The following is a 26,301-nucleotide window of genomic DNA, read 5'->3' as shown; positions in this document are numbered from 1 at the left end:
TGTTGTGGCAGGTAAATATGAGTTTTATTGATCATTAAAAAGATTCAAACTTTAGCACTTGGATTGATCTATCCTGTTGGCTTTAAGGACCCCCAGAAATTGTAGGACCAAAGCCACCTCTGCTGTATACATTATTGAGGGTTATCCGCAGTTTGTAACTTAGAGAAAAATTCTTACACCCAGGAGATACTTTTATTTATAGTATCACAGGAAAATATAACTAAACTTCATTTCTCTGTGATAATCAAGTCTTCAATTGTTTTAAATCTTTGGGAATTGTTTTGATGAGAGTTGTCATGTATTGTATATCATTACACATCTTGCTACTACTGAGTTCACAGGCTTCAATGGAAAGTCACCTTGTCAACTCTTTTCTTTATTCCTGGTGGGATGATTTCTCTAGACTCACTTTTTGCGTGGTCTTTCCAACTCTTATTTAGGTCATTTGCTATAGAGTTCTCACTAATTGTTTTACTTCTCTTCAACATGAAATAGCATTTACACATGGTGGCATTAATTAACACTCATCCTGCTTAGTGTTTACAGCATTGATTTCGAGTTCCATAGAACAAAAATGAGAAACAGTCTTTAAGATGATTCAGGATATCTCTTTAAAGCACAATAGAGCAAAATTCTTGCAGGGCTATTCCTGTCTTTTTTCACTTTTCGTGTTTATATGAACTCAAAACTAGCCATGTTTCATAAGGTTTTATAATGAAGTCAGAGTCAATGTCTCATCCATTCTGTTAGCAAAGAACTAACACTGGCAATGTATTTTATCATATGCAATGTACTTGTATTGTTCTGTATCATACAGTTTCATGAAGCTGCACTGAAAAGGAATATTATTACCATGGCACTGCAGGTAGGGAAACTGAGTTTCATAAACAGTAGATGGCTTCCTTTTGAGCCATTAGGGTTCACAGTTACAATTTCAGTATAGAGTCTTTGTTTAAAACTCATGGTTACTTCTTTCTTTATAATTTTTCATTACTGCAAAACTAAAGAAAATGCATAGAAAGCCTGTGTGACCACCAAATAAGTTCCACCGATACATGAAATCCTCATGCGGTCCTTGATTCATTCAGAATGTCCAGTGTTAACCTGTGAGAGAGGGAGCTGCATAAATCAATGATGATGAAGTCAATTATTCAGTAAATGGTGCTGGGAATATAGGATTGGTTTATGAGGAAAACAAAATCAATTTAGATCCTCGTGTACAACTAACCATCAGAATAAAACCTTGATGACTTACAGATTCCCATTAAAAAACAAACGAACTGAAAATAAATATAAATGAATAACTGTCCAATCCTTAATAAGGCAAACTGGCCATGTTCAAAACTAATGGGAGACATTGCAAAGAAAGAAATCAATAAACTCCACTTGACACAATTTGAGAATTCTTATCAAAACCATAAACAAGCAATAAAGAGAGAAAACATCTGTATCACATGTGGCAGAAATGGCTTAAAGCCCTTAATACATGAAACGTTTATGTTGATCAATACAATCATTGAAACAGTTAATAGGAGAAAATAAGTTATAGAAATATGTGAAAATATATTCAATTATTAAAGGAAAGTAGGCAATCAAAGCAAGAACATACTTTTGAAGTTTAGCCTTCAATGCCTGCAAAGATCCGGTGAGATAAAGAACCTTCTCACTACTGTGGAAATAAAGGGATAGGACTCTTTAGAAATGCATTTGAAGAGCTTACCTAACAACAGTAAAAACATTCATATCCTTTAACCTAGTAATACAGCTCATAGGAAATTAGGTTACAAATAACTAAATGAAAAAAAAGATGGGAATAAAATACCAGTTGCAACCTCATTGAACTTGGCACATGAGGAGAGGAACAGACTCAGGCACAAGGGAAGCACTTCAGACTTGATGGTAAAACTAATGATTACATATACGTCTTATATAATAATTGAAGAATAGAGAATTTAGGGTCTACCCACATACATATATTCACTAAGATCAATATTTTGAAAAATTGTAAAAGATAAAGTGCTATTGGTATAAAGTTGAGGCGGAAACAGGATGTAAGTCTGTGCATGGAGTATAATATATGCAAATCTATATGCAAATATGTACACACAGAGAGTGGAAAATACCAGATGGAAATGTGATAAAATGCTCGCAGAGATTACTCTGTGAAGTTGGAATTCAAGATAATTGTAATTTTCTTAATAGCAGCGCTCTGTGTTTTCCACCTTTCACAGAAAGCACACACTACATTTAATAAAACAGCATGCCACACCATCTGAAAGGATTCGTGTTAGAAAGGTAACGGTGATCTGAGTGAGAGGATATTTTAGCAGGTTTTGTAAGTTTTCTACAATATGCTTATATTTTAATCAGAAAAGTGATTCAAGAAGAAACAGAGACCATCAGCCAACAGCATGAAGAAGGACACCGTGAAAAGTAGAGACTAGACTGGAGAGTGATGACAGAGATGGTGGTGTCACAAAGAAAGATTCTGAACAATGGTTTTCATTAGGGGTCTGGACTATTCACCTTCCCACACCCATTGTACTTGCCGTTCAACTTCCAGTATCTTCTCTTAACTGACGGCTGTGAGCTTGGCCATTCAATGTGCCATGCTTATAGATGTAGAGAGTATGACATAGGCATGACTTGACTGCAGTTTCACTCCAGTTCTTATGCAGGCAATATCTGTCCTCTGAAGGCAGCATGTCTTAGTCTTCCTTATTGTATCAGCTCACCCAGACAGAAGGGTGAACTCAGCTGAGTCCAGAACAATCTGGCCAGTCCAAGTGGAATGGCTGTTCCCCAGACAGATGCACTGGAGAAATTCTCGATGTTGGAAAGTGTTGTCGTAGCACAGTTTATTGTCCTGCATTGCGATGACAGTAGTTTTTGATTCACAGGACTGTGTTGATTCTTTGTGAATTACCAAGGTCATTCAGAATCCCCTGCTTTAGTTCAGGTCTGGATGAAATGTTTCTCTTGACAACCACCTTCTCTTGGTTCACATGTCACTCTCAGCAGTTAACTGATAGCACGCAGAGCACATGGGTGTCATGGGGAGAAGGGGTCTCTGTGAAAGACTTGGACTCTCCTGTTTCTGCAGTCACACCCATCCTGGTACCTCACAAATTCCAGCAAGGTAGCCTCACACAAATAGCAATGTGTAATTTCCTTATATTAAGTTAGCCTTAAAATATCCCCTGCTTCCAAATTGATGCAATGGTAAACTGTAACTTCCAGGACAGAGAAGCAGGCACTAATCCCTGCTTGGAGTCTGAGTAGGACAGCAAGTTGCTTAGTTTTGTCTGGCACTTCCCTGCAAAGGCAGGCTGCTATGATCTTTCTACAGTTCCTTAACCTTCAACACCAAATATTAAACCAAGTGCATGGATCTGAAGCATGCCAAAACTTAGAGGTGGTAACCCACTGCCTGAGAGCTCATTAAACATCATTATGCTTCTATCCAAATACTGATACATGGGGGGAAAAGACCTTGTCAGTGTGACAGGCACATCAGGCTGTCAGAGACTGATGTCATCATCTGTTTGAATTACAGCAGGAATGATAAAAGCCGACCATTTACTGTGGGTCTAAATGGTATCAATATTGTGTTATATGCTCTGCACACATGACATCATAATAACCTGACAAGGTAAGTGTTATTTCCTCCATTTTACAGAAAGTGTAAAACAAATGCATTAGCTGAGGTTAGGAAATGAGGTGAGATCATAGGCTGGGGCATGGCAGAGTGAGGGTTTACATCCACATGTGCAGGAATTTACAGCCATTCTTGCATGCTTAAATCAGTCTGCTTCCCATACCAATACCTTAGAGGAAGCAAACAGGCTGGTTTCCACTTATCTTGAAAGTTAATTTTTTTCATATATATCAGCAGATTGGCATTGTGATTTTAGAATAATATGAAGTTCCTAATTAGCCCAGCTCACTCCTCTGAGGTCTCAGTTGTTTGATATGCAATTAAGACTTTTATACTTGCCTTTCAGACATGTCTTCTAACCTTAAAGTACTCCAAAAATATATCAATTCTCACCTGGCAATCTGTAGTTCTTTTACTATGAGGACTAAAGGACAATGAATTTTCTTCATTTGCTGCTTAATATACAGCACCTTCTGATTTTATTAGTAGAATATGGTAATTACAAATGCACTTGATTTCATTATAACTTTTACCCTGCTGTTCTTATGCTCATGAATGTAAATATAAAAGTATGATCTCCATATAGTTAATCATCTTTATTTTGCATTAGAGAAGTTCTGGCACACATGCACATTCACAGTTCCTTCCTTTCTTCTTTTATCATTTCTCCCTTTGCAATTTGATTCCTGGGTCAGCCTTTGGACCGACAAGGTCCCCGCTATGCACTGGCCTGACTTCTCATTTTTCTATCATGCTCTGTACACAGAAATTTACCTTCTGGGAAGATTTTAATAAGATACTTTATGAAAATATTATTAATTTACAAAAGCTTTAAATCCGACTCTCTCTGGATTAGATATGCTCTAACTGGGACAGTGATAAACTCGAAATATTAAACTTTGGCAATAAAAATCTCAGCAGTGAGTGAACGCTTATGAGTGGAAGAGGGTTATAAGTGTGTCTTTCCTCCAGTGTCCCTCAGCTCACATTGTACAAAGTTTATTTCTTTCAGCAGTGTAGCCTTTTCTTACACAGTACCCATAGTGAGAGATAATTTAGAAGTAGGCTGCGAAAACTAAATTAAATAAATGTCATGCTTTCCTAAAAACAAAATGAGAAAAATCAAACTCCAACACGCAGAAGTTCAGGCTACACGTGAGTGTTTTTTCTTTATGTTTTAGCTTTGGCAACAACATTTTTATCTGAGTTAGGGAAGATCTATATCTGCCTGTTTTATGATATTCAGAGGAAAATAGAAGTGCTGATGGTCCTTGAATTAGGAAAGGTCATGTCCCAGCACACCTATTATAAGCTGAAAATACTGTTGAGTGTAAAATACATTTACTCCACTTACCTTACAGAAGACCCTGGCTTATCACAGAGCACGGTAAACGTTGTGTTGGCTCCCCTCATGATTGCATGGCTGATTGAAGCTGTGATTCACCACTACTGCCAAGTAATAGGAGAGATTATTTTACTGTTTATCACAGTTCCAGGCAAAGATCAAAATTCCCAAGGCAGTTTTCACTGAATGCATATTGTTTTCACTCCATCACAGTGTTGGATTATGGTAAATTGGGGATTGTCTATAATTATGACCCATTGTGATGATAATATAACCAACTTGAGTAAATACAAAATATGTGTCCACATGCTCATCGTTCCAAATGCAGACCTGAAATGATGTCAGCTTATTATAGGTAATTCTTTTTGAATGTATGAACACATGAACATTTTCATACATAATTTTGCATATATGGTACATGTGCTGACACACTCAGGCCCATGGTTGTGATAGCTCTCCTTTTACTAAAGAATCAAGTCTAGACTTCATTCCCAAGGACTTCACAGAATACAGGGACAAAACTCAAATGTCAATGTTTCTAAATTTATAAGTATTTCTGAGTTAGTTCCATGAAGGATGGGTAGGAAAAATTGTGAGTGTGTATGGAGGGGGTTAAATAGAAGCCAAATGAAATGGCCTGTCTTTTACAACTTCTGTAGTGTTCTGATCTCACTTCAGTAATGCATGTCTCGGTGTGACAGTAGCTAATCCTCTACCTTCAATACCACATTTCTCAGAAGAGCCATGAACATGATGTTGTACAGTAATTTCCCCTGAATAGAAACATTCCCTCTTGGAGAAAAGATACAAGATCCTAAGACTCCAGATGTTAATGAAACTCACAAGACTCTGGAAGCTCATAAAGTTCCAAGATTTACAAGAATCCTCCCCAAGGTGATAAAAGTTGTATGTAATTGCTGCTGGGGCGGAGATGCTCTCTGGTGTCTCTGGTGGAGTTGCCTGCAAGTTGGGCAGGGTGCTGCTCCAGGGGTGGCACTTCAGAGAACCCATGCTGGGGTAGGTTTTTCAGAAATATGGCTTCTTTTGCCTCCCTATGACCTCACTGGTTCACTAAGGACCACTTGAGTGGAGTCACTATGAACTACGGTTGGTGCCCTGAGATGCTTGTTTGTGCCTTCCTGGGGAAAGTCCAAGAACTTAGAGAGAGCAAAGATCATTTTATAATTAATCTTTCTTGACAATTTCCTTCTGTAAGAAACTAAGAAGCACCACGTTGATAGCTATGCAGGAAATGGGTTTGTTTGTTCTTATACAATCCCCATGGAATGCATGTGCACCAAGTACTTACTGGTGGGGAATACCGCTTCAGTTTCTATGGGAGAGCAGGGACAAAGGGGTATTTAAAAATCCTGTGAGTGTGAAACCTAATAGAAAATGAAGAAAATAAAGAAGCAAATCGATTTCTAAATAAGAATGCTCAGTCCTTCCCACCATGCTAGGGAGGGTATGGAGCACTGAGCCAGGGGGGTTGGCACAACCACTTCGAAGCACATTCAGGCCTCTTGCCTCAGAACAGTCTCTGGTGATTTTCCAAGAGTGTTTGGTGTGTGTTGGTAGCATGGAGATATGACTCGGGGTGTTTGGATGTCCACAGTATGACAGAGATGGGTTAAGTGTTGCCTCCTTTTTGCTGTCCATCATCTGACTTGAATGGTGTAGACAACTACACCTCCCTGGTTCCTTTAAGAGGGAAGTGTAGTCATTGGTAGGCTATTAGTCTTCCCTGCTGACCGTTCCGTTCCATTATGCAGGAGAAACTACAAATGGTTTTGGAATGAATAGAATGCAGCTTACAGGTTACCACAGTCACATGGGTGGGTCTTGGTGTGACATAGCCCTGAGGACTATGTTTCCTGAGGACTTTATACTGTTATGGAGTTCTGCTCTGCTTGCTGCCCTCACGTGCCTCTTAATCTAAGAATTATATGATAACTAAGGAGGCTACTGGTCTCTCACTGGGCAGTTTCTCTGGCACTCACAATATCAATGTTTGATCTCTTTCAGGCATTGCCGCTGGAGCAGAACCACCCTAGAGAAGAACTTATGTAAATTGTCATCAATGACCACCACCCTGAGAAAGCATCTGGAAAAATAAAATTGTTTATGAAGCTAGGTTAAGATGTTTTTTATACTGGCTCTGATGTAGAAAATCTTAGGGGACAACTTGAAGTTCAGAAAGGCATGCTCTCATTAGTTAGGCTAGGCACCTTTATGGTCAGGGAACGAGAACAATGGCGGCACTGGCTGGCGTGATTCTCACTGAGGCTGGACGGGTGATGATTGATTTCTTATACCCATTTTTGTCCTCAGCTTCCTCATATGATTTAATAAGAATTGCTGATAAGTAGCTATAAATTTTGAAGATTTAAGGTAGGTAGGACTGATTTTTATATAAAAGTTTAGATTTGTGATTCTTTTAAGATTCTTACAAGATTACTTTTGAGGATAAATAATGAAATAATTACTTCTCTTCTGTAACTGCAAATTACTGCCTGCCAGTAACTGACTGAGGAAACTAAATTGTTTGCTTATACTTGGTCAATCTATAACAAGTTACTTGGTTATGAATGTATTTTGGGTTATCGAGAATAATTATTTTCTGTACCTATACTATGTAATGTTATTTCTTATACAGATATGGGAAAACACATTGTTTTTTCATAACCATTCACTAATAGAAAACAAAAATGTAATTACATTGTAATTGTATACTGCTTGAATGATTTTATTGGGATATATAAGCTTTGGAAAAAGAAATAAAAAATGGGGTGCATGGAACATTGTTTCACCCATCTATCAACTACTGGTGTGATAATGGTGTGACTAAAACATTGTTTCTCCCATCCATCAATTATGTTTGTATGTGCAAAGTTTGTGCAAAAGGGGATTGGTATATTGTTCCTTCCATTCCTCAATTGTATGTATTTATATATGTATGTGTGGAGTTCTTGGAGCATGCTTATAGGAACCTGACTCTAACCATTCTGTGTGTGAATATGTATATGTCTGTCTGTAGGTCCACACAGGTGTGAATCCTCTCTCTTTTCTTCTCTTTCTTGTCAGCCCCAAGGTGTTAAAAAAAAGTTTATAGTTTTTCTGCTGGCCACAGGGAGGGTTAACCCCAGTAAATTAAGCATTGATCTTAACCATTCTGATTGGTGTGAGGTAAAAGCTCAGAGTCATTTTGATTTGCACTTCCCTGATGACTAAGGATGTTGAACATTTCTTTAGTGCTTCTCAGCCATTTGAGATTCCTCAGTTGTGAATTTTTTGTTTAGCTATGTACCTCAATTTTTAATAGAGTTTTTTGGTTCTCTGGAGGATAACTTCTTGAGTTCATTGTATATATTGAATATTAACTCTCTATTAGAAAGATATAGGGTTGGTAAAGATCTTTTCTCAATCTGTTGGTTGCCGTTTTGTCCTATTGACAGTATCCTTTGCCTTACAGGAAATTCAGGTAACAGCAGATGCTGGCGTGGATGTAGAGAAAGAAGAACACTCCTCTATTCCTGTTGGGATTGCAAGCTGTTACAACTACTCTGGAAATCAGTCTGGTGGTTCCTCAGAAAATTGGAAATAGTTCTATGGAGGACCCAGCTATACCACTCCTTGGATAGTCCCAAAAGATTCTCCAACATTTAATAAGGACACATACTCTACTATGTTCATAGAAGTCTTATTTATGATAGCTAGAATCTGGCAGCAATTTAGATGCCTCTCAACAGAAGAATGGATACAGAAAATGTGGTACATTTACACAATGGAGTACTACTCAGCTATTAAAAACAATGACTTCTTGAAATTCATAGACGAATAGATGGGACTAGAAAATATCATCCTGAGTGACATAATCCAATCACAAAAGAAAAAACAAAAAACAAAAACAAACCACACATGTTATGTACTCACTGATAAGTGGATACTATCCCCAAAGCTAGAAATACCTATTATACAACTTACAGATCATATGAAGCTCAAGAAGAAGGAAGACCAAAGTGGGGAGGCTTCAGTCCTACTCAGAAGGGGGAAGAAAATAATCATTGTGGTAGAAGGAGGGAAGGATCAGGGAGGGAGAGAGGAGGAGGAGGGAAAAAGGGGATAGACCTGGGGGAGGAGATGGGGGAGAAGTACAGAGGGTCAGGATTTTGAAAGGTGTGTAGCAGTGGGGTATGGGGAATTAGGGTTAGCCATTAGAAAGTTCCGGATTCCAGGGATCCAAGAGGTTCCCAGGACTCAACAGAGATGACATTAGCCCAAATACCCAACAAAGGGGAGATAGAACCTGTATTTACCATATCCAGTGAATAGGCATGGCCCCCGATTGAGGGATGGGGCCACTCACCCATCTCAAAATATTAATCCAGAATTCCTCCTGTCATAAGGAAATGCAGGGACAGAGTAGAGCAGAGGTTGCAGGAAAGGCCATCCAGAGACCTGGGGATCCATCCTATCTTCAGACACCAAGCCCAGTCATTATTGCTGATGTCAAGAAGCGCTTGTTATCAGAAGCCTGGTATAGCTGTCCCCTGAGAGTTTCTGCAAGAGCCTGACCAATACAGATGTGGATGCACAAAGCCAACCATCAGACTGAGCATGGGGTCCCCAATGGAAGAGTTAGGGGAAGGACTGAAGGATCTGAAAGGTTTGTTACCTCCTAGGAAAAACAAAATCAACCAACCAAACCTGCCCCCTCCAGATCTCTGGGGTCTAAACCACCATCCAAAGAGTACACATGAAGGGAACATGGCTCCAGCTGCATATTATCAGAGGACTGCCGTAACTGGCAGCAATGAGAAGGGAGTTCCTTGTCTCAATGACTCAACATAGTGGAATGCTAGGGCATGGAGGTGGGTGTAGATGGGTAGGTGGGAAAGCACTGTCATAGAAGCAGGGGGGATGGGAGGATAGGGGGATTAATGGATGGAAATGTGGGGAGTGGGATAACTTTTGAAAAGCAAATAAAGAAAAAAATCAATAATAATCAAAAAAAGCTTTATTCTCTCAGAGATAGGTCTACTGAACAGTTTCTCTAATGACTGGCTGCCTTTGGCAGCAGTCTCTGTAGGTATCTAGATCCATCCTGGTCAGTGGCTCTAAGCACTGATCTCTATTGACTGCCTGCCTTGGTTTACACACCACACAGATGCCAAAGCTAGTCATTGGCACTTCCCATTTGTATGTGGGCATAGTGAAAAGTACATGAAAATGAGATAGATTATGATAAAGAAAACGAGATTACGATAAAGCTTCTATGAGATCTGTGCTCCTTGCATTGCTTACATGATCCATTTTGTTTCTTCATTTTTCTTCTAGTGATGCTGTATCTGGAAAGAGCCCAGAGATTCTACACAGCCAGCATGAATCATTTCTGTCTGTTTCCCCTGGTATCTGGGGATCCTTGCTTAACAGGAGTGCTTTCATATGACAGTAGCTATGTCTGCCCTAGCTCCAGTAGCTTTGTACTGGTGTGAGATCCTCCTACAGGCTCAGGAGGACAAGAACATGGATGGGGGTGCCTGAGGAAGAATGATGTTCATACTCAAGTGGAGCCCTACAGGTTAGGCTAGCTGAGCTTATTTTCTCATATATTGACAACCCTGCATGTCTGGGATTTCTACTTGATGGCTCAGTTCATTTGGAATCTATTAGTTCAAAGTTTAATACAAGACTATGAACATTGAGAGTTATTCTAAACTGCCTAATTGGTCCCCATGATGCAACACAATTATTTCTCCATGGAATCTGTGTTTGAAGGCAGAGTAAAGCAAATACACATACACACACACACACATACACACACACACACACACACACACACACACACACACACACACACACACACACACACACTAAAACAAAATAACCTACCAGAAAAGGAAAAAGCAAAGACAGAAGTAAAATGTAAGCCTTTTCTCTGAAATAAGTGAAGGAGATCATTGTAGAGACTCAACCACAAAGAAACCTACTCTGTCCAGTCTGCTGAGAACTGCGTAGAATCTGAAGAATAAGGAGAAATGCCATACAATTATTTCAAACAAAAATAATTTGACAAAATTTAATTTACTTTCACAAGTATTTCTATGAATTGAAGAAGGAACAAAACACTTTGTTCCTAAAACATAAATTGACACAAACACAGTATTCTATTTTTAAAAACTAGGAGGCATTCCTAAAAATATAGAAAAATGTCATGAATATTTGCCACTATTATTTCTTTTTTTTTCCCATTTTTAATTTATTTTTTATTGGATATTTTATATATTTACATTTCTTTTTTTTTTCACTGCATCGGATTCATTATTCTTTTTTTTTTTTTTTTTTTTTATTAACTTGAGTATTTCTTATATACATTTCGAGTGTTATTCCCTTTCCCGGTTTCCGGGCAAACATCCCCCTCCCCCCTCCCCTTCCTTATGGGTGTTCCCCTCCCAACCCTCCCCCCATTGCCGCCCTCCCCCCATAGACTAGTTCACTGTGGGTTCAGTCTTAGCAGGACCCAGGGCTTCCCCTTCCACTGGTGCTCTTACTAGGATATTCATTGCTACCTATGGGGTCAGAGTCCAGGGTCAGTCCATGTATAGTCTTTAGGTAGTGGCTTAGTCCCTGGAAGCTCTGGTTGCTTGGCATTGTTGTACTTTTGGGGTCTCGAGCCCCTTTAAGCTCTTCCAGTTCTTTCTCTGATTCCTTCAATAGGGGACCTATTCTCAGTTCAGTGGTTTGCTGCTGGCATTCGCCTCTATATTTGCTGTATTCTGGCTGTGTCTCTCAGGAGCGATCTACATCCGGCTCCTGTCGGTCTGCACTTCTTTGCTTCATCCATCTTGTCTAATTGGGTGGCTGTATATGTATGGGCCACATGTGGGGCAGGCTCTGAATGGGTGTTCCTTCAGTCTCTGTTTTAATCTTTGCCTCTCCCTTCCCTGCCAAGGGTATTCTTTTTCCTCATTTAAAGAAGGAGTGAAGCATTCACATTTTGATCATCCGTCTTGAGTTTCGTTTGTTCTAGGGATCTAGGGTAATTCAAGCATTTGGGCTAATAGCCACTTATCAATGAGTGCATACCATGTATGTCTTTCTGTGATTGGGTTAGCTCACTCAGGATGATATTTTCCAGTTCCAACCATTTGCCTACGAATTTCATAAACTCGTTGTTTTTGATAGCTGAGTAATATTCCATTGTGTAGATGTACCACATTTTCTGTATCCATTCCTCTGTTGAAGGGCATCTGGGTTCTTTCCAGCTTCTGGCTATTATAAATAAGGCTGCGATGAACATAGTGGAGCACGTGTCTCTTTTATATGTTGAGGCATCTTTTGGGTATAGCTGGATCATCAGGCAGTTCAATGTCCAATTTTCTGAGGAACCTCCAGACTGATTTCCAGAATGGTTTTACCAGTCTGCAATCCCACCAACAATGGAGGAGTGTTCCTCTTTCTCCACATCCTCGCCAGCATCTGCTGTCACCTGAGTTTTTGATCTTAGCCAATCGCACTGGTGTGAGGTGAAATCTCAGGGTTGTTTTGATTTGCATTTCCCTTATGACTAAAGATGTTGAACATTTCTTTAGGTGTTTCTCAGCCATTCGGCATTCCTCAGCTGTGAATTCTTTGTTTAGCTCTGAACCCCATTTTTTAATAGGGTTATTTGTTTCCCTGCGGTCTAACTTCTTGAGTTCTTTGTATATTTTGGAAATAAGGCCTCTATCTGTTGTAGGATTGGTAAAGATCTTTTCCCAATCTGTTGGTTGCCGTTTTGTCCTAACCACAGTGTCCTTTGCCTTACAGAAGCTTTGCAGTTTTATGAGATCCCATTTGTCGATTCTTGATCTTAGAGCATAAGCCATTGGTGTTTTGTTCAGGAAATTTTTTCCAGTGCCCATGTGTTCCAGATGCTTCCCTAGTTTTTCTTCTATTAGTTTGAGTGTGTCTGGTTTGATGTGGAGGTCCTTGATCCACTTGGACTTAAGCTTTGTACAGGGTGATAAGGATGGATCGATCTGCATTCTTCTACATGTTGCCCTCCAGTTGAACCAGCACCATTTGCTGAAAATACTATCTTTTTTCCATTGGATGGTTTTGGCTCCTTTGTCAAAAATCAAGTGACCATAGGTGTGTGGGTTCATTTCTGGGTCTTCAATTCTATTCCATTGGTCTATCTGTCTGTCTCTGTACCAATACCATGCAGTTTTTATCACTATTGCTCTGTAATACTGCTTGAGTTCAGGGATAGTGATTCCCCCTGAAGTCCTTTTATTGTTGAGGATAGCTTTAGCTATCCTGGGTTTTTTGTTATTCCAGATGAATTTGCAAATTGTTCTGTCTAACTCTTTGAAGAATTGGATTGGTATTTTGATGGGGATTGCATTGAATCTGTAGATTGCTTTTGGTAAAATGGCCATTTTTACAATATTAATCCTGCCAATCCATGAGCATGGGAGATCTTTCCATCTTCTGAGGTCTTCTTCAATTTCTTTCCTCAGTGTCTTGAAGTTCTTATTGTACAGATCTTTTACTTGCTTGGTTAAAGTCACACCGAGGTACTTTATATTATTTGGGTATATTATGAAGGGTGTCGTTTCCCTAATTTCTTTCTCGGCTTGTTTCTCTTTTGTATAGAGGAAGGCAACTGATTTATTTGAGTTAATTTTATACCCAGCCACTTTGCTGAAGTTGTTTATCAGCTTTAGTAGTTCTCTGGTGGAACTTTTGGGGTCACTTAAATATACTATCATGTCATCTGCAAATAGTGATATTTTGACCTCTTCTTTTCCGATCTGTATCCCTTTGATCTCCTTTTGTTGTCTGATTGCTCTGGCTAGAACTTCAAGAACTATATTGAATAAGTAGGGAGAGAGTGGGCAGCCTTGTCTAGTCCCTGATTTTAGTGGGATTGCTTCAAGTTTCTCTCCATTTAGTTTAATGTTAGCAACTGGTTTGCTGTATATGGCTTTTACTATGTTTAGGTATGGGCCTTGAATTCCTATTCTTTCCAGGACTTTTATCATGAAGGGGTGTTGAATTTTGTCAAATGCTTTCTCAGCATCTAATGAAATGATCATGTGGTTCTGTTCTTTCAGTTTGTTTATATAATGGATCACGTTGATGGTTTTCCGTATATTAAACCATCCCTGCATGCCTGGGATGAAGCCTACTTGGTCATGGTGGATGATTGTTTTGATGTGCTCTTGAATTCGGTTTGCCAGAATTTTATTGAGTATTTTTGCGTCGATATTCATAAGGGAAATTGGTCTGAAGTTCTCTTTCTTTGTTGTGTCTTTGTGTGGTTTAGGTATAAGAGTAATTGTGGCTTCATAGAAGGAATTCGGTAGGGCTCCATCTGTTTCAATTTTGTGGAATAGTTTGGATAATATTGGTATGAGGTCTTCTATGAAGGTTTGATAGAATTCTGCACTAAACCCGTCTGGACCTGGGCTCTTTTTGGTTGGGAGACCTTTAATGACTGCTTCTATTTCCTTAGGAGTTATGGGGTTGTTTAACTGGTTTATCTGTTCCTGATTTAACTTCGATACCTGGTATCTGTCTAGGAAATTGTCCATTTCCTGAAGATTTTCAAATTTTGTTGAATATAGGTTTTTATAGTAAGATCTGATGATTTTTTGAATTTCCTCCGAATCTGTAGTTATGTCTCCCTTTTCATTTCTGATTTTGTTAATTTGGACACACTCTCTGTGTCCTCTCGTTAGTCTGGCTAAGGGTTTATCTATCTTGTTGATTTTCTCAAAGAACCAACTTTTGGTTCTGTTGATTCTTTCTATGGTCCTTTTTGTTTCTACTCGGTTGATTTCAGCTCTGAGTTTGATTATTTCCTGCCTTCTACTCCTCCTGGGTGTATTTGCTTCTTTTTGTTCTAGAGCTTTTAGGTGTGCTGTCAAGCTGCTGACATATGCTCTTCCCTGTTTCTTTCTGCAGGCACTCAGCGCTATGAGTTTTCCTCTTAGCACAGCTTTCATTGTGTCCCATAAGTTTGAGTATGTTGTATCTTCATTTTCATTAAATTCTAAAAAGTTTTTAATTTCTTTCTTTATTTCTTCCTTGACCAGGTTATCATTGAGTAGAGCATTGTTCAATTTCCACGTATATGTGGGCATTCTTCCCTTATTGTTATTGAAGACCAGTTTTAGGCCGTGGTGGTCCGATAGCACGCATGGGATTATTTCTATCTTTCTGTACCTGTTGAGGCCCGTTTTTTGACCAATTATATGGTCAATTTTGGAGAAAGTACCATGAGGAGCTGAGAAGAAGGTATATCCTTTTGCTTTAGGATAGAATGTTCTATAAATATCCGTTAAGTCCATTTGGCTCATGACTTCTCTTAGTCTGTCTACATCACTGTTTAATTTCTGTTTCCATGATCTGTCCATTGATGAGAGTGGGGTGTTGAAATCTCCCACTATTATTGTGTGAGGTGCAATGTGTGTTTTGAGCTTTAGTAAGGTTTCTTTTACGTATGTAGGTGCCCTTGTATTTGGGGCATAGATATTTAGGATTGAGAGTTCATCTTGGTTGATTTTTCCTTTGATGAATATGAAGTGTCCTTCCTTATTTTTTTGATGACTTTTAGTTGGAAATTGATTTTATTTGATATTAGAATGGCTACTCCAGCTTGCTTCTTCTGACCATTTGCTTGGAAAGTTGTTTTCCAGCCTTTCACTCTGAGGTAGTGTCTGTCTTTGTCTCTGAGGTGTGTTTCCTGTAGGCAGCAGAATGCAGGGTCCTCGTTGCTTATCCAGTTTGTTAATCTATGTCTTTTTATTGGGGAGTTGAGGCCATTGATATTGAGAGATATTAAGGAATAGTGATTATTGCTTCCCGTTATATTCATATTTGGTGTGAGGTTATGTTTGTGTGCTTTCATTCTCTTTGTTTTGTTGCCAAGACGATTAGTTTCTTGCTTCTTCTAGGGTATAGCTTGCCTCCTTATGTTGGGCTTTACCATTTATTATCCTTTGTAGTGCTGGATTTGTAGAAAGATATTGTGTAAATTTGGTTTTGTCATGGAATATCTTGGTTTCTCCATCAATGTTAATTGAGAGTTTTGCTGGATACAGTAATCTGGGCTGGCATTTGTGTTCTCTTAGGGTCTGTATAACATCAGTCCAGGATCTTCTGGCCTTCATAGTTTCTGGCGAGAAGTCTGGTGTGATTCTGATAGGTCTCCCTTTATATGTTACTTGACCTTTTTCCCTTACTGCTTTTAATATTCTTTCTTTATTTTGTGCGTTTGGTGTTTTGACAATTATGTGACGGGAGGTGTTTCTTTTCTGGTCCAATCTATTTGGAGTTCTGTAGGCTTCCTGTATGTCTATGGGTATCTCTTTTTTTAGGTTAGGGAAGTTTTCTTCTATGATTTTGTTGAAGATATTTACTGGTCCTTTGAGCTGGGAGTCTTCACTCTCTTCTATACCTATTATCCTTAGGTTTGATCTTCTCATTGAGTCCTGGATTTCCTGTATGTTTTGGACCAGTAGCTTTTTCCGCTTTACATTATCTTTGACAGTTGAGTCAATGATTTCTATGGAATCTTCTGCTCCTGAGATTCTCTCTTCCATCTCTTGTATTCTGTTGGTGAAGCTTGTATCTACAGCTCCTTGTCTCTTCTTTTGGTTTTCTATATCCAGGGTTGTTTCCATGTGTTCTTTCTTGATTGCTTCTATTTCCATTTTTAATTCCTTCAACTGTTTGATTGTGTTTTCCTGGAATTCTTTCAGGGATTTTTGCGATTCCTCTCTGTAGGCTTTTACTTGTTTATTAATGTTTTCCTGTGCTTCCCTAAGTGTGTTCAGGTCTTTCCTGAAGTCCTCCAGCATCATGATCAAATATGATTTTGAAACTAGATCTTGCTTTTCTGGTGTGTTTGGATATTCCATGTTTGTTTTGGTGGGAGAATTGGGCTCCGATGATGGCATGTAGTCTTGGTTTCTGTTGCTTGGGTTCCTGCGCTTGCCTCTCGCCATCAGATTATCTCTAGTGTTACTTTGTTCTGCTATTTCTGACAGTGGCTAGACTGTCCTATAAGCCTGTGTGTCAGGAGTGCTGTAGACCTGTTTTCCTCTCTTTCAGTCAGTTATGGGGACAGAGTGTTCTGCTTTCCGGCGTGTAGTTTTTCCTCTCTACAGGTCTTCAGCTGTTCCTGTGGGCCTGTGTCTTGAGTTCACCAGGCAGCTTTCTTGCAGCAGAAAATTTGGTCTTACCTGTGGTCCCGAGGCTCAGGTTTGCTCGTGGGGTGCTGTCCAGGGGCTCTCTGCAGCGGCAGCAACCAGGAAGACCTGTGCCGCCGTTTCCGGGAGCTTCAGTGCACCAGGGTTCCAGATGGTCTTTGGCTTTTTCCTCTGGCGTCCGAGATGTGTGTGCAGGGAGCAGTCTCTTCTGGTTTCCCAGGCCTGTCTGCCTCTCTGAAGGTTTAGCTCTCCCTCCCACGGGATTTGGGTGCAGAGAACTGTTTATCCGGTCTGTTTCCTTCAGGGTCCGGCGGTGTCTGTGGCAGGGGTCCTGCCGCTCCTGGGGCCACTATTATTTCTACACAATATTAAATTAGAAATGATATACAATGCAGTTAGACAGAAAAAGCAAGCAACCTAAAAAGGAAAACGGATCATATTATCAATAAATATTATCATATTTTCCATAAAATGCTCAAGATAATTTCACATATATGGATATTAAGGGAACACAGTAAAATTACTATGTAATTCTTGGGAACAGATAACATTTCTATACATTGAAATTAACTAATACAATCTTAACAAACTTTAAAACTATAGACATTTCAACTTACATCAAAACTATAGGACACAAAAGAAATTATCAAACAAAGATTGTGAAAAAATTGTAAGAAAAAGTTCTAAATCCTTATTGCAAGCAATAAAGTGATATATTTTACACAATTTAAGTGATATTTATAAACAAAGACTCAAAGAATTAACCGAGTGACACACAATTTTCAACTACAGTTCTGACAAAATTGTTTTTAAAGTTAATATAACAAAATAAGAACTGGGAATAACTAAGAATTATAGGCAAGAAAAAGAAATGAAATTCATGGCATTGAAAAAACTGTAGTAACTTAGTGTTGTTAATAAGATTCATAAATATTCATTCAGGTCAGTAGGACCGACAAGAAATCTTAGAATTACCTCATATATCTCATATATCTTAGACATAAAAAAAGTACTCTACAGACTAAAGTAAAAACATGCATTTAAATTTTTTTGCTAGGTCAATTAGCTAATTATATTAGAAAAAAATCAAATTATATCTCTACCTTGAACCAACCATAAAGGAAGTCTCTAGTCACTGTATCTCTACATTGCAAAAACAAGTTCTGGAAAAGCATACACAGAAACATGAACATGTGTGTTTACAGTGGCAGGGGAAGAAACTATTTCTGGAAAAGACAATACATAGAAAATCACATTCAAGTAAAAAAAAAACTGAAACTTAGTGAAAACAGTATAAACAATTCTAAAATAAGCTGTCATGGAAAAAAGATACTAACTTTACAGAGGGCTGGAAAAGGTCCATAGTAAAACCATATAGAGTTTACTAAATACAATGACAAATATGTGCTACCGAAAAGCATCAAATGCTACTCCTCCTGTGTACCGCAGATTCTCTATACACATTTTCCTGAAGGGGCCAATATGTGGGTTCAGAGATGGTGTGTGTGTGTGTGTGTGTGTGTGTGTGTGTTTGTGTGTGTGTGTGTGTGTGTGTGTTTTAGGCAGTCCTTGTCTTCTGAAGTTCTGATAAGCACACATTTTAACTATGAAGTTAAGCAATGTGAGTGCCATCAACAAAACAGTGTAGCTTTCAAGCACCCTGCTACATTAACTATGACTACATTAGCTACATACTGTTATCTCTCAAGTTCACACATCACTATGTAACGGATAATCATTGTGATCAATGAACATATGTCACTTTTCAGTCTGTAATTGATTATTATACAGCAGTTCACATAAACAACACAAATCATGCTCTAAATCAAGGCAATGTACATCAAAATACCTTGTGATACCCTTATAGATCTGTTAGATGGGAAATATGTAAATATATGAAATGTGCTTAGTATGATCAAACTTGAGTCATGGTCTTATATACTCTCTGCGTTGACAGAGAGCTTTCTCAGTCGAGGACAGAGAGAAGCATGGGGAAACAATCAAAGGGTACCCTACTGAGGCTGCCCTTATATTAGATAAACTCCCTAATGAATAACTCTAAAACTTGCCCCCATCACACCAGCCAGTTTAAGGATTCCTTAGGGAAGTGGTGACTAGTAGAAGAGAATTTGCTAATATGATCACTAAATTTTAATAACAACAATCAATTTGAGTTTATACCACAATGTATGTAAATGGTTTAAAAAGAATTAGTATTTACTGTTGAAGAATCTACAAGTTCATTGACTACCCATCACGCCCATTTTGATGAGGGCTATCCACAACGGATTTTTAATTTTTCAGATATTATATTTTCACTTAGATATTTTATTTTAGTTCTTTTATACTGCTTTGGTTTTCTGCCTTGAAATGCTCTTTTGCATTTCTGTGAAAACTAGGGAAAACAGGGGAATGCCCATCAGGGTTGGGTTTGTAAGACTGGGCCTCCGAGCCCAAAGTCCAAGATGTCCCACTCACAGAGACACAGAGATGGAGATTGATGCAACAAGCAAGAGGTTTAATGATCCAGTACATTGGGGTGGCCCTGTGATTGGGACAGAGGCAACCCCAAAGAACAAAAGCATACACTTTTAATACTTTTTCAGGGTATAGGCTCTAGGTTACAGTATGAGTTGGTTATTTCTCATTGGTGGGGCTTATTACCCTTTGAATTCATTGGTGGCTGCCTATTGTCCTTTGAATTCATTGGAGACCCTTGGTGGGGAGATATCTTTGGCATGCAGAGGGGGTGGTAAAGGATCCCACCCTTACTGAGGTTAATTAATTTGAGCAGCCGTGGGGGGGCTGGAGATAGGGGGTGCCACTGCTAAAGGTGGTTAGCTCATTTCCTGGAACAGGGTGTTATCCTAAATTCTTTGGACAGTGTGTTAAAGTCCCAGCCACCAGGTGTTTGCCCAAGGCAGCCTTTGACCTTAAAGTTTGAATCTTAGCCTTTGTCCTTAAAGTTTGATTCTTTCAGGTTCTCTGTGAAGAGGCCAAAAAGGCCATTGTGTAGTACTGTGAAGGTGACTCTTAGCTTCTGCATTCATCTTCCTTACTTCCTGATGAAGGGTATGGTGCCACCAATTGATTAATGCTTTTACCAAAACTCAATCAATTTTCACCATCACACCATCTCCATCTAGATGAGCTACACTTTCAAACTGGGTGAAAATGAACCCTTCATTCCTTGTGTTGTTGGTATTTTGTCATAACAACAAGACAGGAACCAGAACACAACTATATCATTCATTCTTACTCTTTAAACTCTTTTCCTCATTTGTTTGACTAGAGATTTTCTGTTGACATGAGAGAGGGAGAGGGAGAGAGAGGGAGAGAGAGGGAGAGAGAGAGAGAGAGAGAGAGAGAGAATGATAGAGAGAGATATGGGGGATCGAGAGAGGGAGACAGAAGTTAGAAATAGAAAAAAATTACATTTTCTTTTTTAAAGTTCCCTTTTAAGTATTTAATTCATTGTTTTATGGTTGAAATAAATTCTATAGTACTGTCTGTAAGCATAGGTATCAATGCGTGTGATAAACAATGGCACTGAATGACAGGCAATTATGCCTCTGGCTTTTCGTTATTATTATTAACCTTTCCAAATTTAGAAAGGCCAATTATTCAGTTTATTCAATTGGAATTTTTAAGATGCAGTAAATCATAACTACAATAGTTTGACAATGAAAGTAGACATTATTTTCTCTTTTTTTCCCCTTTATGTGAGAAAGAGGGCAAAATGATTTTCATTTCAGTGATTTTTTTTCTAGCAAAGGGCTGTAACCTTATTTAGCCATTGTTAGCCAAGCTAGATCATAAAAGCCCCTGTTATTGTTTAGGTAGTAATCAAAGCTGGAACGCAAGCACATTGAAAGAGAAGGGCAAGGAAAGCAACATGCTTTTTGATCTTTCAAACTTTAAGTCCAATGAAACTCTAGTCTCAATTTCTTTTTTTTTTTCTTTTTTTTTTTTTTTTCCGGAGCTGGGGACCAAACCCAGGGCCTTGTGCTCGCTCGCTAGGCAAGCGCTCTACTGCTGAGCTAAATCCCCAACCCCCTAGTCTCAATTTCAATGTGTGAAGAATCATCGTCTTTATTTAAAGGAAAATCTGGACCCAATGAAAGACAAGTGCTTTTCTTAGATCCCATCAGATAACTGAACAAGTAAGGAAAGCCACCATAGCAGAGTCTTTAGACACAGGACCAAGGAGAAAGAGACAGGAGGATGTGCTTCTGGGATGTTATGGCTGGGATGAGGAATCAGTGAGAATATTTGAATAGATATGACATATTGTTACAGACTGGCGTGGACTAGAGAAAACAATTACTCTAGGCTGTAGTCTTTAGGGGCCATACCTTGTGAACTCTCACTCCAAAAAATCCTATTAAGTTCTTATGATGAAGTTCTGAGAAAAAAAAAAAAAAAACAACCCACTCCCGGCTCTAGTCAAAGGAATGAGAGAGTAATTATTTTGAAGCACATTGTGGACCTCCTCCATAATAAAGACCTAATGATCAGGGGAAAGAAACGTGGGAGTATTATTTAAACAACTCTGCTCGCTATCCTTCCTGCCTTATGCAAATGGGAAAGGAGGCTAAGAACTTTATATGAATCTTTATATAAATAGGTTGGGAATACAATTGTGAAGGACAGATGGGAATAGAGGCCAGGGAGTGAGGACGCAGACCAGACATAGCACAGGAAGAACGTGTCTGCGAGGCACATCTCACTGATGACAACTGATCAGATGAATTGGACATTGTTCATTGCTCCATCCTAACTGGCCCATCGTCAAGGTTGCAGTGCCATCTGTGGAAGGTGGTTGACAGTGCTGTAGGACACCCTCAGAGGGACGGCCTAGTGAAATCTGAACTGGAAAGGAATGAATAAACAAGGACGTAGAAGCAACTGTGATTCTTTAGCACTTAGCTCCAGAAAACATTAAATGCAGTTCAGCTCTTTTTTTTTTCAATTAATTGCTCACTTTAATAATCTGGTCATGATGATTTAGGCTGGTAGTCTTTCTTTCTCCTCGTATCTTTTTTTTTCCATTAATATTCTTTATTCACTTTACATCCAGATCATAGCCACCCTTCACCTCCCAATCCCCACCTCACATATCTCCTCCTTCATCCCCTCCTCTTGTTTTCCTGTGAAAAGAGGGAACCCCCACCCTACCTTCCTGGCACATCAAGTATCTGCAGAATTAGCCACATCCTTGCCCATTGAGAGCAGATAAGGCACCCTAGGGGAGCAGGATCCACAGGGAAGCTACAGAGTCAGGGACAACCCCTGTTCTAGTGGTTTGCTGGCCAAATGAAGACCAAGCTGCGCCTTTGCTATTAGTATAGCCAGCCCATACGCGCTTTTTGGTTGGTGGGTTCTGTCTCTGGGTGCCTCCAAAGGTCCAGGTTAGTTGACTCTGTTGGTCTTCTTCTGGAGTCTCTATCCCCTAGGGGTCCCTCAGTCCTCCCAACTCTTCCAGAAGACTCCCAGCACTCAGGTGTCTGCATCTGTTTTAGTCAGCTGCTGGGTGGAGCTTCCCAGAAGGCAGTTGTACTAGCTCCTGTCCTCCTGTCCGGCAAGCAAGCACTACTAGCATCAGCTCCTAATGTGAGAATAAAACCCTCACTCTGTAGGCCAATTTACCTCAGTCTAACTCCAAAGCATTACATAAATTTCAGAAACAAACAAACAAACAAAACCTACAAAACATAAAAACAGTTAAGGGGAAATGATTACTCTAAATTCAAAGGGCCATAAAATCCAGTATCAGGATATGATAATAGGAATAAAGTTATCAGTGTTAGGTCTCAAAGAAACTCAGAACACATGGCTAAGGTGCTTACTTAACATATCAAAGGGGACACTGGCCAGCTCTCCCAGGATCCATTAGTACCTGTGGCTCTTCCCAACATTACTAATAGCTGTGGGTCCTCCCAACACCTCTCACTGTGCCCCTACCCTAAAACTCCACCCCCATTCCAGGTCCAGGCTTCCATTTTTCCTTCCCCCAGTCTGAGCCCTATATAACCCAGTCATTTTACCTATTCCAGTCTCTTGACCTCCTGGCCTAAGCCAACTCTTGGTCAGCATCTCCTCTCTTGCTCTCTTTCTCTCCTTTTCTCCTCTCAGGTTTATCCTACCCCCCCATGTTCAGCCCAGACTCTTCCTTCTGCCTGCTTTCTCCCATATATCTACATTAAAAAAAATCATCTCCATAATTTAGGAGTATCTAATATGTTTATAAAAAGGTAAAGAAAGGATGTGTCCCAGGTTTCAGCACCAATGTTGTGTTACTAAAAGGATAAAGAGAGGATAGCTATAGTCTATGGAGGTCTGGGGAACCCATACTGAGACATCCCTTGCCTCCTGAGGGACCAGCCACAGGATAGTATAGTATAGAACAGAGTTTATTCAGGGCATGAGGAGGAGTATTAAGAGGGGAGTAGGGCAGAGAGGGAGAGAGGGAGGGAGGGAGGGAGGGAGGAAGGGAGGGAGGGAGGGAAGGAGGGAAGGAGGGAGGGAAGGAGAGGGTGGGCCATGATCTCATGGAGAAAAGTGGGGAGGGGAATGGGGAGAGAAGGGACAAAGAGGGAAGGGTGTAAGAGCAAGAGAACAAGAGCAAGAGAGTGAGGAGGGGGCAAGCAGCCCCTTTTATAGTGTCAGCATACCTGGCTGTTGCCAGGTAACTGGAGGTGAAGCTTAGACAGAATGCTAACATTCCCCCATTTTTATTTAATTAAAAAAGAAACACTAGAAAGGCGATGGTGAAGCAGGATAGAGTCCTTGTGATCAATGACTGCTTCATGCTTGTTTGGGGTCGACGGGTCTCTAGGGAACCTAGAAAAGTATGTATGGGATGTTTGCCAAGTCTTAGGTGAGTTGGATGTTTTCTCGTTGTCCAGGGTCTAAGGAACCATCTGAGGATAGGTCACAAGGAACAGGTCCAATAGAACCATCTGTGTCTGTGAGAGGAGATTGGGAACATTTGGAAGTTGCTGCTCTGGAGCTGTGCCGGGTGTAGTAAGCACCTGGACATGACAAGATGCTGAAACACACATATATATTTATTAAGGAGAGAATAAGTACATTTGGAAGAAAGAAATTTTTTTCTTAGATGTACATTGGAAACCCAGAGGAATCCCACCCTCTGGAATAGGTAGTAAGTGGGGACTTTAGACAGAGGCACTTACTGGGTGGACTCTATTTTGTCCATAGGAGGTAGATCTGAGTGGGTTTCTTGTAGCTTATAAGTTTACAAAAGAGATTAACAACATGAGTTTTTGTGGAGCAGAAGGAATAAGAATTTGTGATTACTGTTGGATCATATAGTAGTGAATTTGGCAAGAAGAAGAAATATGAAGCATTTAACCAATGTAAACCACGCTTAGGTAAGGAAGTAACCAATTACATCTTTGAAAACTTTACATCTGAACTAGTTAGGAATTGAGTTTAGAGCTCTGTTTTTTTCAGTTGTCAAGCTACAGTTACCTTAGCTGTCAATAGAGTCAGAAATCTGGGGAGGAATAAACTATAATCTAGCAGTCATATAGTATTTAAAAAGTGACAGCCCATTAACCAACAGTTCCCAGTGGTCTCTGTGGTCTTCATGGTATCTTGGGCAGAGTCAGTCTGGGTTTCAAGCCCAAAAGATGCAGAGCTGTTTTTCTGTGGAATGGATACATGTGCCACGAGAAATGACTTACCTTGATTTAGATAAATCAGTTGACTCTGAGTTTTGTATTCAGTTTGTCCCTTGTGTTTCTCCGTGGCTATCATGTCACAATCTAGGCAGCCTCTTAAAGCTGTATTCATATCTTCTGAGACCTTGTGGAGCAAAGAGTTAAAGGCTTTGAGAGATTCTGTTTGTCATAAACTTAAATATATTAATAATTACCAGACTTCTGACAAGACTGTGGGCTATATTGATTGGTTACATCTAAATAGAGCACATCATCTGTACAGAGTGGAAAGTCAAGCTATAAGACTTGAGTACTGTACTGAAACTTTCTAATAAAGGAGGAGTTAGAGGTGTGGGAACCCTGTCTGCTTTCTATCTGAGAAAGTTCATTAGCTGGGTCAAGGTTTGTACTGTCATCTGATGTGTGCCTTATAGCTAAGAGAAGTTGAGTTCGAAGACAGTGAGTTACCCATGGGGGGAGGTATTGAATTAGTTGTACCAGCATCCTGAGAATAATCTCAACACCCCAAATTTCTGCCAAGCTAGATGTCTAAGTCATCACTCAGACCATCTAGAGGCCATATATAGTGAGTTCAAGACTCACCAGAAAGCACTTCTACCAAGGCCTGCGAGTTTCTTTAAAAGGCTGCAAGAGCTCAGAAGGGGGAGGGGATAGAGAGTTGCTCACCAGGGAATACTTGCCTAAGGGTCAAAGTCTAATCTTGTGTGTCAGCTAGGAGACCCCTTTATCCCATAAAGGCTGGCCCGGCTCTGTTTGGGAAATCGGGATCCTGCTTGCCACCTGGGATTGGCAGGGGCTCGGTTCCCTGGATTACTCCTAGTTCAGGGGGGAAAGAGTACCAACGGGCAAACTCCTCACCAACTGGCAGATAGGCGATGATATACCTGAGTGCCACAGAGAATGGCAGTTTTGCACTGCCAGATATTCTGGTAGAGATGAGGTAACAAAGGTTGTGGTTCTATTGCAGTCTAAGGAGCCTAACGTTCCTACAGAACCTATCCCAGATATCTTAAAACAGTTTGCCACACCAAAAAGAGGGATAGAGAAAAAGATATGGCATCAAGGTGACATCAGAGTCAGGGCAGTTGACAAAAGGTGAGGTGAGGTCATTGGGCAGTATCACTGGAGCGGCTGTGAATTAGTTCCCTGGGGTACACATAGCCAGCAATCTTTAAAGCGACTAGGTCAGGTGACATTAAGGAGTTGGTACGCTGAGGTCAGGGTCTGAAGCAAAAGGCGAAATGACAACTTAGTGCCATTTATGAGCAGGGATGTCAAAGTGGTAAGGACCTTAGAGGAGTGTTTGGTTACCTCCCCCACTTTTCCAATATCTAGAGGTTGGGCAATTGAGACACATTTTTTTCTGAAAGCCAATAGTATTTATTGGGG

The 26,301-nt window shown here is 39.8% G+C and overlaps 1 long non-coding RNA gene across 1 annotated transcript; it reads right to left on the bottom strand.

Annotated features, from left to right (window-relative positions):
* Positions 1–780: 780 nt before the first annotated feature.
* On the bottom strand, positions 781–25,831 carry LOC120094363 (uncharacterized). The gene is made up of 5 exons (XR_005488710.2): positions 25,771–25,831; positions 24,916–25,036; positions 5,013–5,107; positions 1,610–1,669; positions 781–1,104 (listed from the first exon to the last, which is right to left on the bottom strand). It is a non-coding gene; the product is annotated as an uncharacterized LOC120094363 (long non-coding RNA).
* Between the last annotated feature and the right edge of the window lie 470 nt (positions 25,832–26,301).

This window comes from Rattus norvegicus, chromosome 8 (assembly GCF_036323735.1).
Source record: "Rattus norvegicus strain BN/NHsdMcwi chromosome 8, GRCr8, whole genome shotgun sequence".
Taxonomy (NCBI): domain Eukaryota; kingdom Metazoa; phylum Chordata; class Mammalia; order Rodentia; family Muridae; genus Rattus; species Rattus norvegicus.
The sequence above is the reverse complement of the archived record's forward strand: the minus strand, read 5'-3'. Positions and strand labels throughout refer to the sequence as shown.